General features: G+C 40.6%; 1 protein-coding gene across 1 annotated transcript in view; it reads left to right on the top strand.

Moving 5' to 3' along the window:
• The window catches only part of LOC122789348 (glutamine--fructose-6-phosphate aminotransferase [isomerizing] 1-like), a gene marked incomplete in the record, with an annotated part of 1,275,423 nt that overhangs the window by 1,021,816 nt on the left and 235,856 nt on the right, over nt 1-17,751 (top strand).

Raw genomic sequence — 17,751 nt, 5'->3', positions numbered from 1 at the left:
GATGGGGAGCAGAACGTACACTTTATTTATTTATTTATTTATTTATTTTTATTTTACATTTGTTGACCGGGCTAGTCTGGCTGGATACATGTCCATTTCCAGCAGAGGCCCGAGGAGAAAAGCTCCACTATATAGTGGTACATTACATAAAATACAGCTTATAAGGATTAATGAACTAATTGAATGTAGGATATTAACAATACAGAAGCATTGTTACAGAAATGTACAGTTCTTAAATTACATCATTTTTACAGAATATGTATAATACTTAAAATACTAAATACTGAGTAGAATTCCTAATCCCATGTTATTAGGAAAAGCAGGAGTAGTAATTTTGAAAAGAAAGAAAGAAAGAAAGAGGCAGCACATACAAAGGTCTATACTATATAGTATTGACAGTTATGATAATACATTTGTGCCAGGGCACCAGTTCTAAGAAATAGAATTGCACAGCAGGGAGCAAGGTATAGGATTAGGTGAGAGGGTAGATGACAGGATCGAGAGGTGTATTGAGTAAAGAGAAGAGATGTTATAGGAAAAGTAATATCTAAGCAGATATATGGTGAGCTACAGACGAGGAGTGATACAAGTAGTAGAGACAAGTAGAGAAAGTAATGGAGAGAACTGTAGAGAGAGTTTGAGCTCATTGTACTTTTTTATATTTTTCCTCTAACAGATCTGTTTTTCAATTGAATTGTACAGGTTATAGGTCACTTTAAAGGTGGGGAAAAGTTTTATGTAACCCCTGGGTTTCCACCTGTGTCCCTGCTGGACAGTGGCATAGAGTGCTGACTTGTTGGAACATTGGCTAAATTCTTGACTAGGTTTGTAAGGGCCTCAGGGCCAATAGTAAGAAATGAGTACAACAGGACAGAAGACAAAGGAACCAATTTAAGATGCTCAGGGAGAACAGAGAAGAAAGCGGAAGGCAATTTGGGAAAGCATATTTGCATGAGATGGGAAGAAGGCAAGAAAAGACCACAATCCTCAGCAAAGAGAAGGATGGATTTCATGAGATAAGACTTTAACAGGCAGAAATTAATGTATTTCTTGAGAGTTGATCTATAACAGGCAGACATGACTGCTAAAGAAAACAGAAGAGCAGCTATTTGTCAAGACAGGTGATGATAGTTGACTTGAAACCCCAACCCTGTGTAAAATGGGAAAAAATGGAATTGATGATTATGTTGACATATGGAGAATAGTTCAGGGAGAATAAAGAATTTGTTAATGGTAACGGTGGATATAAAAAGTGTATACACCCCCTGTTAAAATGCCAGGTTTTGTGATATAAAAAATGAGACCACATAAATCATTTCAAAACTTTTTCCCACCTTTAATGTGACCTATAACCTGTACAATTCAATTGAAAAACAGATCTGTTAGAGGAAAAATATAAAAATGTACAATGAGCTGGTTGCATAAGTGTGCACACCCTTAAACTAATACTTTGTTGAAGCACATTTTGATTTAATTACAGTATTCAGTCTTCTTGGGTACAAACCTGCCATCAATTAAAGAGGCTCTAAATAAACCCAAATAAAGTTCAGCTGTCCTAGTAGGATTTTCCTGACATTTACTTAGTTGCCTGCTACAGCAAAAGCCATGGATCACAGAGAGTTTACAAACCATCAAAGGGATCTCATTGTTGAAAGGTATCAGTCAGGAGAAGGGTACAAAAAAACTTTCCACAGCATTGGATATACCATGGAACACAGTGAAGACAGTCATCAAAAAGTGGAGAAAATATGGGGCAACAGTGATGTTGCAAAGAACTGGATGTCCCTCCAAAAGTGAAGAAAAGACGAGACAGAAACTGGTTAGGGCGGCTGCCAAGAGACCTACAGCAGCACTGAAAGATCTGCAGGAATTTCTGGCAAGTACTGGTTGTGTACATGTGACAACAATCTCCCATATTCTCCATATATCTGGGCTATGGAATAAGATTGCAAGACAGAAGCCTTTTCTCACTAAGAAAAACATCCAGGCCCGGCATTATGTCTCCCAAAATGATTGGGGAAAATGTGCTCTGGTCTGATGAGACCAAGGTTGAACTTTTTGGCCACAATTCCAAAAGTACGTTTGGTATAAAAACACCACTTTGCATCACCAAAAGAACACCATCCCCACGGTGAAGCATGGTGGTGGCAGCATCATGCTTTGGGTTGCTTTTCTTCAGCTGATACTGGGGCTGTAGTCGTGGTGGAGGGAATTATGAACAGTTCCAAATACCAGTCACTTTTGGCCTAAAACCTTCAGGCGTCTGCTAAAAAGCTAAAGATGAAGAGGAATGTCCCATTTCAACATGACAATGACCCCAGACATACATCCAAATCAACAAAAGAATGGCTTCACCAGAAGTAAATTAAAGTTTTGGAATGACCCAGCCAGAGCCCAGACCTAAATCCAATAGAAAATCTGTGGGGTGACCTGAAGAGGGCTCATAATCTGACAGATTTGGAGCACTTTTTGCAAGGAACAGTTTGCAAATATTGCAAAATCAAGATGTGCCATGCTGATAGACTCCTATCCAAGAAGACTGAATGCTGTAATTAAATCAAAAGGTGCTTCAACAAAGTATTAGTTTAAGGGTGTGCACATTTATGATTGTACATTTTTTATTTTTTATATTTTCCCCTAACAGATTTGTTTGTTTTTCAATTGAATTGTACAGGTTATAGGTGACATTAAAGGTGGGAAAAGTTTTGAAATGATTTATTGTGGTCTCATTTTTTATCACAACAACCTGTCATTTTAACAGGGGTGTGTAAACTTTTTATATCCACTGTAAGGGGTAGATTTGGTTTGGCCAGTACCAAGTGGTGATATATAATAAGAGATAGGTAAATGAAGAGCATTTTATGGGACTGTGAAGTTAATTGTGCTTTGATCTAATGTTTTCCCCTATATAATGCGTCAGTAGCATATTTTGCTTTTTAATATGTTAAGAGATGATCAGGACACTAATGTGACACTACGTGTTTTTTTGTATTAAATTATATACTATTATAACGTTAAACAGTTTTTTGCTGAGACTGTATATTGCAAATATAACCCTGTACTATTTTCAGTAAGTATTGTGTGGAAGGTTCATCATTTGATCACTGCTGCAGTAGCCTTAGCTATATGTATTATATCCTGTATAGGATATAACAGCCAGCCAGCTTCCAGAGCTTAAGGGCACCTTCCATGTGTTCAGACCTTTGACAGAGCTGTAGAAAATCAACAATTTATTTCCAAGCCCTTCAGAGCTTTCCTGCCACTAAAGGGCAGGCTTTCAAAGTTCAACAGTCCTCTAGCTTCTCTCCATTGCTGGGAAGATAAGTTTGTGGGGGGGGGTTACCTTCCACATTTTAGCTTTATGACAAAAAATGACTTTATGTGAAATAAGCAACTTTAAGCTAAAAAAAACTTGGACTGTCATGTGATCTTTAAGTCACTTTAAACTATGACATGCTACTTTTTTGTTTTGTGTGAAAACTAGTTAAAGTGTACTTTATTTTTGTTTTTCTGGTGAAAGGTTTGGTCAGATTACCTTTAGAGGTTGGGGTAAGTGTACTGTGTGCTTTTCACGGTGCTTTTCAATGGAAATACTACATTTTTATTTTATTGCTACTTGACTGACTCTTGTTGTCAGTTTTACCTAGGCTTCAAGTTTTATGTTTGGCTTTACAATGGAACAACCTACCCATTCCTCAGTTCATCCTTTCTCTGACCACAAAAAGAAGAACATTTTCAAACAGCCTTTATCTCTTCGGCAGGCTACTGATTTGCCTCAGCCAGAAATGGGTGGGTCATTTCTGGTTTCTCAGACCATTCACTTTCTTCCTTGGTTTCTCCTTCAGCCTTCATTGAACGGGGGTTAGACACATCTGTGTGGCTCTTGGTGTGTTTTTAAGCAGGTATGGGAAACCACTCTTGTTGGCCTTGGAGAAAGGACTGGGTAATGCCTCTCTGCCTAGTTGGATTGGGATGCCCATCTCCCAGGGTGTCGTGCCAAACTGGAGTTGCACTGCTTCTTTTGAAATTTTTGTTAAAGAAAAAAAAAAAGCAGCAGACAGCTAAACCTTTAATTTCCTGTCTCACTTACTTTAGACACAAATGACTTAATGCCTTAGCTAAGGGCTTTTAGACTATTGACCCCTCTCATCCTAATTTTACTGGTAAAAGAAAAAGGAATTCTTTCATTTTCTGAAGATTGTACATTGATCAGAGAAATTATTTTGAGGGAGCAAATTCTGTTTTTTCACTTACAAGATTCTGATTCTGAAAAGAGAGTTTCTTATGATAGCCCCTTAGAAGAATTTTCTTTTTCTCAAACCACATCTAGAATGTACCATTTGTTTTGGTGGGAACTTAATGAAATTCCAGCAACTTTGAAAAAAACATTTGTTACAACTGGACTTTCCGCAACCCACTTCTGTTCCTCAGTTATTTCTAGCATTGGAAAATGTTTTTGTTATAGCCTGTAGCATGTCTGACAGCTAGACTACCGCCCCTAAAAAGGCTGATAAATTGTATAAATTTCCACAGTCTTAGAAAATTTTATTTTAAAATCCAAGATCTGACTCTCCAGTAACGTATTTGGCAAATTTTGCTGTTGCTAAATATTTGCTAAATGATAATCCTTCCCCTTTCTATAAAAATGGAAAAGCCCCTGAGTTGGGAAAAGTTCATTTTCTGCCACAATTATTTTTAGAATTCTGAATTAAGCTCACATTTCAAAGATTTTGCTTGCATCGTTTAAGAATATGAGGAACCTTATAGCCACCTTTCCTCCTCCTATGGAACAGTCTTCCATGAATCCACTTACTGCTTTTCTGTCTCAAGTCATCAGGCACATTTTGAGGTGTGTGTATGATTTAGCTGGTACTTTTTCTTGCTACTGGAACTGCTCTGAGAATATTTTCTTGGTTACATGCTCAAACTTTACCATAGTGCTACATCTGATATTTTGAATTCACCTTTTGATGAGGAGGATGGTTTTGGACTGTTTCTGAGTTTCTGAAAAAGTGTGATGAGAGAGAGAGAAGCTGATTCAAGGGGTACCTTAGATTTTTCAGCCTTTCTTCTCCAAGTATGTTAAAGGTAGCTTAGCACCTTTTTAGAAAAAAGCAAAACAAGCAGACGCAGCAAACATCTAGAAGTTAGACATTCATAAAACAATGACAAAGAGGCTCCAGAAACAAGAATAGTTCATCAAGCCTGAATATCTGTCTGTAAATAGTTACCTCTATTCCTACCCTGGAAAACTAAATCTGACCTAAAATCTGTCTTCCAATTTCTCTCTTTAGCAACAGATCTCATACAAATGAATTCTGAAAGTGATCTATCAGGGATGCAGATGGCAGTGGGGGTCCCTTCCACCATTTCAGGGGAATCCTCCTCATCCACCAGATGAAATCTTCTTTTTCCTTCCTGTCATTTACCATCTCTGCTGAATTGGGGGGAATTAAAGCTGTCCCAGTTTCTCTAACAGGAAAGAGTTTCAATTCAAGAATGGTTCTGGTCTCCATGAGGCGTCTTTCTTTGGCATCACAAACATTCTTGAATAGAAACCTTCCCTTGTCCCAGTTTCTCTGAGAGGGAAAAGTTTCTATTCAACAACGTTTGTGGTGCCAAAGAAAGAAGCCTTGTGGAGAGCAGTCTTGAAAGTCCCAAAGTTCAAAATTATGTCTTTTCATGACCTGTTCATAGGTAGGTACTAGGCTATTGGCCCTAGGGCTTATATAACCGTAGCCAAACGGTATCCTGGCTTTTGCCACCCAAGAAAATTATTTTCCTGTGCTCCTGTCAAGCAGAGCCACAGAAGTGATCCCCGGGCTGAATTTCCTATCTCCCATCCAAACATCAAGATTTTTCCTGAAGAGTGCTAATGAGGAGCTTTGTTTGATATAGATAAGTAGTTTGTCCCAGAGTATGGGAAGTCCCTGGGACAGGAATCTATCTCTCCAGCATGTTCTGTTTATTCTGGTGACAAGGTTTAGATCCCTAGAGCGTGTAGCTCGGAGGGATTGGGATTTCTTTTAAGTGGAGCATGTCCAACAGCTCTGGGTTTGACATCACTTTGTATGTTAGGCAGAGATCGCCTCTGAGTAGGTGATGTGCGACAGGAGTAAAGCTGGATTTTTTTGAGACGGTCTGCGTAGGGCATCTGTTTGAGGCCGGTACCTCAATGTGAGGTATTTCTGTGGCCTTTCCAGTTGTAGATGTCTTGTGAGGTACATACCAAAAGGGGCATTGTACTCTATAATGGGTCTAATGAGTGATGAGTAGAGGGGAACAATGACCTCTTTTTTCCCTGGATGAGAAACCTTTTGTGATGAAGTGTGCCATGTAGAAGGATTTCCTGACTACTGTGGCGATGTGATTATCAAAGGAGAGACTACTGTCCACCTGTGTCCCAAGGTCTCTTATCACACTTTCAGTGTTAAGTAGACTACCGCCTATGTGGTAGTTAATGGGTACAGAGTTTTTACAAAAAGGGATGACAATGCACTTTTTGGCATTGAGCTTGAGGCCATGGCTTTGACACTAGGCATCTGCCTCAGTGAGGCCCTTTTGTAGGATGTCCACATCGTTAGGATTTTTAATTATGGCTCCTAGTTTGCAGTCATCTGCGAACTTTGTTAGCCAAAGACCTTCTGTGTTAGCCTGTACTTCAGAGAAGTAGATACCAAACCGGATAGGACCTACGACTGAACCCTGTGGTACTCCACTTGTCACTGGTCTGAAGTTGGATTTAGAGTCTGCTACTTTCACAGTGTGGGTTCTGTCAGTGAGCCAGTTGGCAACCCATCTTATGACATAGGGATTTACACCTAGTTTAGTGAGTTTATCTATAATTCCAGAGTGGGGGATGGTGTCGAAAGCCTTGGTGAGATCTAGATAGGCTTTGGGAATCGCCTTACCCTCATCTATGGCTTTGGTGACCTCTTCAAAGAAGTCTGTCAGGTTTAGGAGCCATGATCTGCCTTTTACAAACCTGAACTGGGTAGGGTCCAGAGTTTGGAGATTACCAATGTCATTGTTTATAAGTTCCATGATGATACGTTCCATAGCCTTGCAGACCAAGCTCGTCAGGCTAATGGGGCAGTAGTTCCCGGGGTCCGTGGTGGTTCCTCCTTTGTGGAGTGGGATAATTGCTTCTGTGCGCCATTCAGTGGGCACAAAACCTCAGGTGAGGCTATGATTAAACATGGTACTTAGGTGGGGTGCCAGTTTGTTCTGTAGTTCATGTAGAATGCAGCCTGGGATGTTGTCAGGTCCCATGGATGCTGTGTTCTTGGCTTTGGATAGTGTGTTTTTTACCTGTGCAGCCGTGATTTCAGGAATTTTGCATTCTTCCGGTATAGAGATGGGCCCTTTAGGGGATGAGAGAGGGGTAAAGTTAGCACTGAACCTATCTGCCAGGATGTTGGCAATATCAGTTGGTTCTGTATTTTTAGTGCCATTGTGCTGTAACTCAGAGCAGGTCTGAGTGTTGCCATTGAGATTCTTGACATAGCTATAGAATGCTTCGTGGTTGTCTTTAGAATCAGTAGCGATTTTGTTTTCGTAACTAGCTTTGGAAAATTTTATGAGGGATCTCAGCTTCTTACTGAGGCTGACCACGGAGTTCCTCCAATCATGGGATTTTATTCTTTTTTTGCAACAGTTTTTTTCTTCTGTTGTAGAGTTTGTTTATGACAGGGGGCCACCAGATTGGCTTCCTTTTTTTGGAGGATAGCATCTTGGTTCTGTTAGGGATTGCATGATCCATGCACTCGTGTAAGTGCTTATAAAGTGCAACTGTATAGGATTCAGCAGTCGTACCTCTATTGTCCGTCAGCATGGGTGTTGTGAAGTTTGCCGCTTCTGTCTTAAGAAGCGTGAAGTTGGCTTTGGATAACTTTTTTATGGTGGTTTCACTAAGGGGGGGGGGTGGGATGTGGATGTCTAGGATGATTTGCTTGTGGTCGAATCTGACCAACAAGGAATTCACCTCTGGTGTGGAACACCGGTTTCCCATGTTGGTAATGACCAGGTCTAGGATATTGCTGCCCCTGGTGGGGGTGTGGATAAGTTGATCCAACGTGTTGGAATTTATGAATCCCTGAAAACGTTGAGCACAAGAGTTGGTACATGAATAGTTTTCCCAGTTAATGGTGAGATAGTTGAAATCGCCCATTATTTGGGTGTTAGGTTGTACTCTAATATTTTCCAGTGTATCAAGAAGTGAGGAGTGGGAATCCTGGGGCATGGTGGGGGATCTGTAGCAAGCTACAGTTTGGATTGCGGTCTTTCCCAGAGTTAGTTGCACTTGGATAATCTCGGGTGCATTATGTTGAGCAACTAGCCTGGAGGTGTGGATATGCTTAATGAATATGGATACACCTCCGCCTTTAGTGCTTCAGTCCAGGTTAGGTGGATGAAAGGTGTGGTATGAATTCTAGCCTGGTAATGCAGAGGTGCTCTCTGGAGCCTTGAACTAGGTCTCTGTCACTGCACAGATGTCGATGTTCTCCATTTTAAGGAGTTCCTCGAGTGAGTGCATTTTGAGGTTTAGACTTCTAGCATTAAGTAGCATTACCCTCAGATTTTTCTTGCTTGTACCTGTTACGGTGGTGAATTTGTCATTTGAATCTTGCCAAAAAAAGGCACTTATAGGGATGGCAAGAGCCTTAGCCAGTATCCGGAATCCCAAGGGCGACAGGTGCAGGCCATCTCTGGCAAAGCATCGTGGTTTGTCAATCATGTCATCCCAGGCAGACAGATACTGGATCCCTTTAGAATGACACCAGAAGCTTAGCCAATTGCTGAAGTCAGTCATTTTGTTCTTGTACTGTGGTATCATTCTGGGTGATGGCAGGATGTTACTCAGGGCTAGGGTCATACCTGCCTGGGCTACAAGGTCGGACAGCTCCTCCATGTCTCTCTTCATGTAGTTCACACCAACATGGACAATGACAGAGTCATATTTGTACTTTTGTGGAGTGACCTAAGTGCATGCGTTATTTGGCGGATCCTGGCACCTACATTCTCCTTGTTTAGCCTGGTGAGTGGAACATCAGTGTGCCTGACTATAGAGTCACCTATGACTAGAGTGTTGAGTACGTTGTTATGCCTTTTGAGCTATGGTTGAGTGGCACACTGAGTCTGTGGGCTGTGTGTCATTTGAGTTGTGTCGGGGGGTGGAGGTTGCTTGCGTTTCTGCTTTGCAGGTCCCTGTTGCTTGGGTAGATTTTTTTTGAGAGCCTCTGCGAATGTAGGTGTGTTTTGTGTTTCTGTGTGTGTGTTTTGGTGGTGTAGGTTTTGAGGGACTATGTGATGACTCTGGTGTAGTACAAGTGTTTACCTTCTCCTCTTGACTGTCTATTCCTGTATTAGGTGAAGAGAGCTTTGCTTCCAGTTTGGCTATATAAGTGCATCTCTCACAGGTTGTAGTGTTGGGTGGCAGGAGGAGAGGGTTGTTTGTGTACATGAGGCAATTGCTGCATTGCCCCAAGATGCCCAGATTCATCAGGTAGACAGGAGAAAACACCAAGAACTTGACCCTTAGACATGCCTGGATAGGTGCTTATTTATTAAGTACTAAAAACTGTTTTCCTGTAGACAAGTGAGGAAAGTTGAGTGCTGTAGTAATTTGTAGCTTTTAGTGGTTGCAATGAGTTCTGAACAAGTGCTTAGCTCAAAGAAACAGATCTGAGTGCTGAAACTAGAAAACTGGCTAGTTCTTAGAAACAAAGTTAAGCTAGAAGGCTTCCCTCCAACACAGAAAGGCTTCGGAGCTCAGAAGCTTACAAACTGTCCTGGGTACAGCAAATCTTTATCCGGACTAGACGACTTACATGAAAGGAAGGAAACAAGCTTAGAATTTTTTTTTTTGTAAAGTGGAAAGGGGAAAGGAAGGAGGAGCAGAAACTAACTGGGTTGGCCTTCTCAAATGTTCTCCCTGGATTAGGTAGAATGAGGTAATGACACTAGACTGGGAGGAGTGTCCCAGATCAACTTTACAGTAGAGATGGGCAACTGCAAAGCCAACAAAAATCAGAACAAACAAACCCAACCAGATGCTTAACAATTGTAGAAAATTTCTAGTTAATACCTCATACACAGTGAAACTAACTTGCAAAGTATATGCAGACAATAAAAGTGCTATAAATAACTCAGAAATAAGCAAAAAACAGGATACTTAATGTTATATATATATCACAGATTAGTTGGATCAGAGCCCTTCCTCCGACTAGCTCAGTGTGAAATGGCAGAAACACTCACAAGTTAACTTCTTAAGTAACAAAGTTGAAACCTGAAACAACTTTTAAAAAGCTTGAAAAAAACAATGAGGTGCTTACTCCAAGCCGAAGTCCAGGCAACCCCAGTCAGCCAGTGACCACAAACAATTCACTCTCACTGAAATGCTATACTGGTTTTGGCTAAGCTATGATGGCCTGGAACATGTGCTCAGACACACAGCCTCTACTAACAAATAACTATGCCCAAAACACAAGCCTGTTACCACTGATGTTCCCCCTTTTGTTTTTTAGTAACTCTAGAATTAAAAGATGCTCATCACATTCGTGTAGCCACAGATTTCAAACTTTAAGGTTTTCTGTATCTAGACTGCATTTTTTCTCTGCATTACCTTTTGCGTTATCTGCTGCTGCAGGGGTGTTTACTAAGTGTTTAGCTCCACTGATAGCATATTGCAGACTGTAAAGTATATCTTTGATCTTTTTAAAAATGTCTGGAATCGCTTACCTGGATAAGAGATTGCCTTCTCAGGCTGATGTTTCAGAACATTCAAAAGTCTTGTCTGAATCCTCACATGATTGTTTTCATGAAGTTTTCCTAGACACCTCAGTTCAAAGAGCTTTTCTTCTACAGAAAAAAGTAGATCTCTATCTAGATGTATTTGAGCTTTTCCACTCAGTTCAAGACTTCAGCAAGGGAATATCTTAGGATACTAGGATTCATGAAATCCATGATTTCTTTAGCCAGACTCCACATGAAAACAATTCAGTGGTAAGATCCCAACATCAGCATGCCCCGAATTACCAGATTCCAGTTTTGGGTTTTGTATAAAGGGACCTGCTTTGATGGAGAGACCTGTTTTTTTCTGACTCCAGGTCTCTAATTTTTCCTTCCAGCTCCAGCACAGTTTGTAACTATGTACACCTCGGACTTTGCCAGGAGAACAGTGTCTTTGGAGCAAAACGGTCATACCAAATCACATAAACATTTAAGAGATATTGCCAGTTATAAATGCTCTCAACTCTCTGTCATCTATAGTCCCCTAGGCCATTACAAGTGATTACAGACAACACTCCAGTGATGTGGTACATAAACAGGGGTGATCCAGATTTTACTATCTGTGCATATTGGCCTGGGATATATTAATTTTGAACAATGTCACTAGAAATATCTTACATCCTGTCGAGCAAAATATTGTCAGTGGCAGGCAAGCAGAGCAGAAACAGGCCAGACCCTTATGAATAATGGAAAATGAATCAGGGCATCTTCCAGTATTTGATCTTGTTGTGGGGAACACCTCATGTAGATTTTTTTCTCTTTCATTCGCAAAAAAAAATGTCAAAATTATGTTCCTGAATTCCTTACAAACAGGCCTGGAAAGCAGATGCATTTTCATTTCCTTGGATAGGATTATGCCTGTATTTAGGATAATTCTGAAGATTAACAAGGATTCTCTAAATACCATTGTGGTGACTCCCTTTGGCCCAGGCAACAGTGGTTCCCCCTTCTCTCAGAAATTGTTGAGGGCAATTACCACAGGCTTCCTTGTTGGCTGAACCTGCTAACCCAAATTAAAACAACTTCAACTAACTGCCTGGATGGTGGAATTTTAATCCCTTTTAGGCACCTATGATTTGAGGACTTGTAACTGGTATTAATGGAGACAAAGAACCATGCTGTTAGGAAATCATGTAGTATTACATGTCAAATATTTTCTATTTGTTGCCAGGTTGAGAATCAGGATCCTTTCAAGGCTAGTATTTCTCTGGTTATACAATGTTTGTGTGAGTTGTTATCCTCAGGCTTTTCTTAATCTTTTAAGGTTCATTTTGCGTCCATTTCAGGATTTCTGCCCATGGAGCCAACACTTTCAATGCATTCCCATGCTAAAATTGTTTTTGAAAGAGGTCCTGCATACCTGACCACCAAGAAAACAGGTGGTACCTCCTTGGGATTTTAACTTTGTGTCGGAAAAATTAGGTTTTGCTCCATTTGAACCAGGCCATCAGACTGATTTGAGGTTCATTGCATCAAAAATGTTTTTGTTGATTGTTCTGACTTCTGCAAGTAAAGTGTCTGAGTTGCATTGCTCTCATGATTGGATCAATCTTATCTTACTTTCCAGAAAGATAGGATAGGGTTTTCTTGAGAACTAATGCTTTAATGTCTAAAGAGAGATCCGAGTTTACTTTGGCCAACCTATCCATCTGTCTTCTTCCCAGAACCTAAAAACAAGGGGCAAATGATTGCTTATACTCAGACATTCTCTTTGCAGAACAGAAACCTTCAGAAACTCCAATTAGTTATTAATTTCTGGTGAAGGTAAGAAAACAGGACAACCTGTGCAAAAACAGGCTGTCTCTAAATGATTGACAGTTGCTATTTATTTTTGTTATACCCACTACAACAAATCAATACCAGGAAGGGTCAAGTCACACTCTACAAGGACCTTGGCTAAATCAGTGGCTTTTTGGAAAGGGAGTGGATCCTAGACAGATTCTAGAAGCATCAACTTGTCTCTCTCTCTCTTTTTCTCTCTCTCTGTATTTCTCTTCATGTATATGTACACACACATACGAAGCACTGCAAATTAGATTCTTTATCAAGACGTATAGCAAGCTTTGCTAGGACCATCCCCCAGGGACTCCTGAACCTTCATCCAACCTCTCCCAGTCACTATAGGTTGTGATAGTCTATCCATATAGCCAGGGCTACTGTAGCATTGGTCAAATGGTGAACATTATACAGTTGTGTAAGTAACCTTACCATAACAGTAGGTGTTCAAATGATCATTGCTTCAGTATTCACTGTCTCCCTCCATCTCTCTATTTTTGCATACTTTTATTGCCAGGGTGAGGGCTTTGATTTTTATGTACCTAGCATTGACGGCTTTCAAGGTTGTAGTCTCCCTCTCTGTTGGCATTAAAGGTCAGAATGGCTTGGCACCCAAACTGTTAATTTTAGTCAGCTTTGTTCAAACTGATAATGTGAGCACTTGGAAGGTGCCTTTAAATTCTGGAAGTTTTCAAACTGTTATATTCTGTACAGGACGTAACCAATATAGCTAAGGCAGAAGTGATCATTCAAATTTCTAATGTTATGGTACATTTACTTACACAATTGCACTTTTCCTGGGCTCCTGCTATTAAGACAATCATGAAAAGAAATTCCTGGATAAGACTACAAAATTTCTCAAAGGACATAAATACCCAACTGTTGAATGCTCATCTGGAAAAATATGTTTTATTTAGAAATTCTTTTGCTCAGTTTTTCAAAAATCTGGATGACCGAAGCAAACTAATGCAACAGATTAAGCAACTATTCATATTGCCCATTCCTAAATACCAAATAAACTACCAAATAAACTACCATTCTAATCCAAAGTAGTTTTTTTTTTTTTTGAAAACTTTTTAAGGCACCTGAGGAGAAATCTTCCAAGCAGTTAACAAAATAGCAAGAGGACACTGTAAAGAAATTGGATGAGTCCCAAGTGTCCACCTTCCAAAAGAAACATGTATGACTGTCCAGTTCACAATGAAATAGCAAGAGGACACTGTAAAGAAATTGGATGAGTCCCAAGTGTCCACCTTCCAAAAGAAATATTTATGACTGTCCTTACTTCCTATCTCCTCACTCTCCCTACACCAGCATTCCTCTCCAGATTACAGGGAATCTTTCCTTATGTTTTCAGTTCAATAGTATCAGACTTTTAGGTGCCAAGTATCAAAGAGCAATGGTACAGGCTCCAGGTGGCATTTTGTCCCTTTCCATCTGGAATTCGCCAACTTCAAAAGGACCAACTTCTCTCAGATAATTTCAGAACTTCTACTTTGAAGGGTCATAGAGCCAGTCTCCTCAGATCACTGGGGGGAGTTCTTTTTCCAGACGTTTCTGGAAAAGAAGGCACTTGGGAGCCCATTTTACACCTTTCCATACTGAACACATTTCTTCACATCCCAAAATTCAAAATGTTAACACTGGGAAATTCCTTCACTCTTACGCATTCCTGGTTACCTTGGAACTGAAAGATTTTTACCCCTACATAACACATTTTCAAAAAAAATAGATACTTTGTGATGTCCTGTGCCTTTGGATTGCATTTTCAGTTCACTTTTTTGCCATTTGATCTGTCTGCTGCACCAGGAGTCTTCACCATGTGCCTCTGCCTCAAGGGATAGGTCATTGCAGGCTTCAAGGTATATGTATAGTCCCTTACTTGAATGGCTGCCTCATCTCATGCTCTGCCAGCCAAGACACTGTCATCTTCATACTTCTCGGTGAATCTTCTCAGCAACCTAAGTTTCATACTAAATCTAAAAAAGCTATCCCTGATTCCTTCTCACAAGATTTTTTTTTCTAGAATGCATTCTGGACACCTCTTCATTGACAGCTTTTTCTGTTCAAGGAAAATACACTTTCTTACCATCATCACTTCCACAGTTTTTCTCAACAGAAAATGTCTACTGCAAGAGAATTTCTCAGAATTTTCAGAATCTGATGTCTTTTTCGTTTGTTCTTCAACCAACGCGGTCACAGATCTGACCTGAGATCAATTTCAGACACTTCTAAAGAATTGTCTGTGTAGCTAGAGCTTCTCCCCTTACCTGTAATTTTTCTGTTTATCTAGAATTACCTCAGATGTTGTTTGCAGCTTCAGCGAATGAAAGTAGTTTACCATACCTCTGGCATTAGTGAATAGGAACTGGCTTCAACTTCCATCGTACTCGATTTACCACCAACCCCAGCCCAACTGTTGACTTCTACTCCAAACTGACCTTTGATTTTGGAGCTGTTGGACCCGGGAGTTCTGAGTTTGTATGTAGCAGATCAGAAGGCCAGGCCTTCAACTCCATCAAAATCTCTGATCCACAAACTGGATTAGAACACACCCAGAGGTAATGAATCCAATTAAAGTTTTTATAAACTCCAAACAGCACAAAAGGTAATGTAAAGCACTTTTCATCTGGTCGATTCACCAGACTTCCTCAAACAAACGCATACAAAACAAGCACCAAGTTTAAATGAAAAACTTTTCCCTCCTAAGTTACATCAACCAATCCAACACATTATTCAGTTAACATCAATTAAAACATTAAAGTCATATAATGATACAATGCCCTAAAACTTATATTTAAAGTTAAACAATTTTTCTAAAAATCTACATTTTGTGAAAAACCGTACTTATCATAAAAACCTAACCTGAAAAACCAAAACATAAAAAATGGGTACTACTCATAACCCTTATAAATATAGATGTTAAGCTAATGTAAAAACCTTTTATAATTGTATATATTATTTTATATATTTTTGTATTTTATATATTATCTACTGAGACTAATACGCAACTTCTCAGCGCTTCTGTGGATCACTAGTGATATCTGCATTGCTTACTGTACTTATTTCCTTGTTTCACTTGAAAGAAAGTTAATGTTTGTCGTTTTTGCATTTAGTTACTTGTAACACATTGCACTCAAGTTACCTGGCACTTGCTCACTAAAGCAATTATATAAGTCAGCACTAAAAATTAAAAGCACTACACCCTCACTCCCCACTGGCCCTTGTTTTCAATTAAGGAATTCCCAATATTATTCTAGCATGTCCAAAGGTCAGTTGTCAATCTTCTCTCCGGTCCAGCTGGTGAATCTGGGAATCTTGAGGCAATGTTATAACTGCCTCATGTACACAGACAACCCTCTCCTCCTCCCACATAACACAAATACTTGAGAGATGCAGCTATTTAGCCAAACTGGAGGCTGAGCTCTCTCAACTCAGGACTGGCAAGACCAGACAGGAGGAGAAGGCAACTACACACACCACAAAACCAGCCTCACATAATGCTACCACTCCACTGAATCAAACACATAAACACACAAAGACATACTCGGAGGCTCTGAGTAAAAATTTACCTAAACAGCAGAGGCCTCCAAAGCAGACACCCAAACAACTGCTACCTCAAGACACCCCACAAGCAACACATAAACCACAAAAGCAGTGTGCAAAGCAGTCACAGCCCTTAAGGCCAAATACAACACCAAACATACTTGTCATAGGTGACTCCATAGTCAGACACACTGACGTCCCACTCACCAGGCTGAACAAGGAGAGGGTCACAGTAAGCTGCCTATCGGGCGCTAGAATCCGCCACATAACACAAGCACTCGGGTCACTCCACGGCAAGTACAAATATGACACAGTCATTGTCCATGCTGGTGTGAACGACCTGAGACGTACCTCCCTGGACTACATGAAAAGAGACATAGAGGAGCTCTCTGATTATGTAGCCCAGGCAGGTATGACCCTAACCCTGAGCAGTATCCTTCCTTCACCAAGAATGATGCCACAATATAGAGACAAGATGATCAGCTTTAACAATTGGCTTAATGTCTGGTGTCATTCAAAGGGGATCCAGTGTCTGTCTGCCTGGGATGACATGCTTGACAAGCCACGCTGCTTCGCAAGGGACGGCTTTCACCTGTCACCCTGGGATTCGGATATTGGCTAAGGCTCTTGCCACCCCCATAGTGCCTTTTTAGGCAAGGCTCAAATTCTAAACCTACCACCCTAGAAAACAAAATGGGAAGAAACTGAGGGTAATGCTGCTCAATGCCAGAAGTCTAAATCTCAAAATGCACGCACTCGAGGCCCTTCTCAGTATGGAGAACATCGATGTCTGTGCTGTAACTGAAACCTGGTTCAAGGCTCCTGAGAGCACCCCGCACTATTAGGTTTTACCTCATATCATGCGTTCCGCCCCAAAACCCGGACCACACCACAAAAGGAGGGGTGTATCCATATTCATAAAGGATACCCACACCTCCAGGTTGGTGGCAACGCAAAGCTTCGGAAACCATCCAGGTGCAACTAACCATAGGCAAAACTGCTCTACAAATTGTAGCATGCTACAGGCCACCCTCTCAAACTCTGGAACCCCACACAGCCTTCCTGAAGACACTGGAGGGTATAAATGTATCTCCAAACACCATCATATTGGGTGACTTCAACTACCCGAATATAGACTGGGAACATTACTCAAGCCCTAACTTTCTAGCCCAATGGTTCCTGGAGTTCATAAATTCAAATGCCATGGAACAGCTAGTCACTGTTCCCACGAGAGGAGAAAATATACTAGATCTCATTGTCACAAACATGGGGACAAAATGCTCCACACCGGAAGTATATCCCTCATTGGTGAGATCTGATCATAAACTAATCTCACTGGAAATCCACATCCCGCCCCACCCCAAACAAAAAGACCATAGTGAAGAACTTCTCTAAAGCAAACTTCACACTACTCAAGACTGGTGTGGTATCCTTCAAGGCCCCTGAGCCAGTGGAAACCACAACCCAAGCTGGAAGCCCTTACAAATGCCTTCTATGAACACCTCCAGGACTGCATGGATCAGGCAATCCCAAATAAAACCAAGACTCTTTCCACAAAGGGCAAACGTCCAGTCTGGTGGACCCCAGCCATTAACAAACTTTACAATAAGAGGAGAAAGCTATTACATGATAGAACAA

The sequence above is a fragment of the Protopterus annectens genome, chromosome 14.part0, assembly GCF_019279795.1.
Source record: "Protopterus annectens isolate FY-2018-M chromosome 14.part0, PAN1.0, whole genome shotgun sequence".
Taxonomy (NCBI): Eukaryota; Metazoa; Chordata; order Ceratodontiformes; family Protopteridae; genus Protopterus; species Protopterus annectens.
The sequence above is the reverse complement of the archived record's forward strand: the minus strand, read 5'-3'. Positions and strand labels throughout refer to the sequence as shown.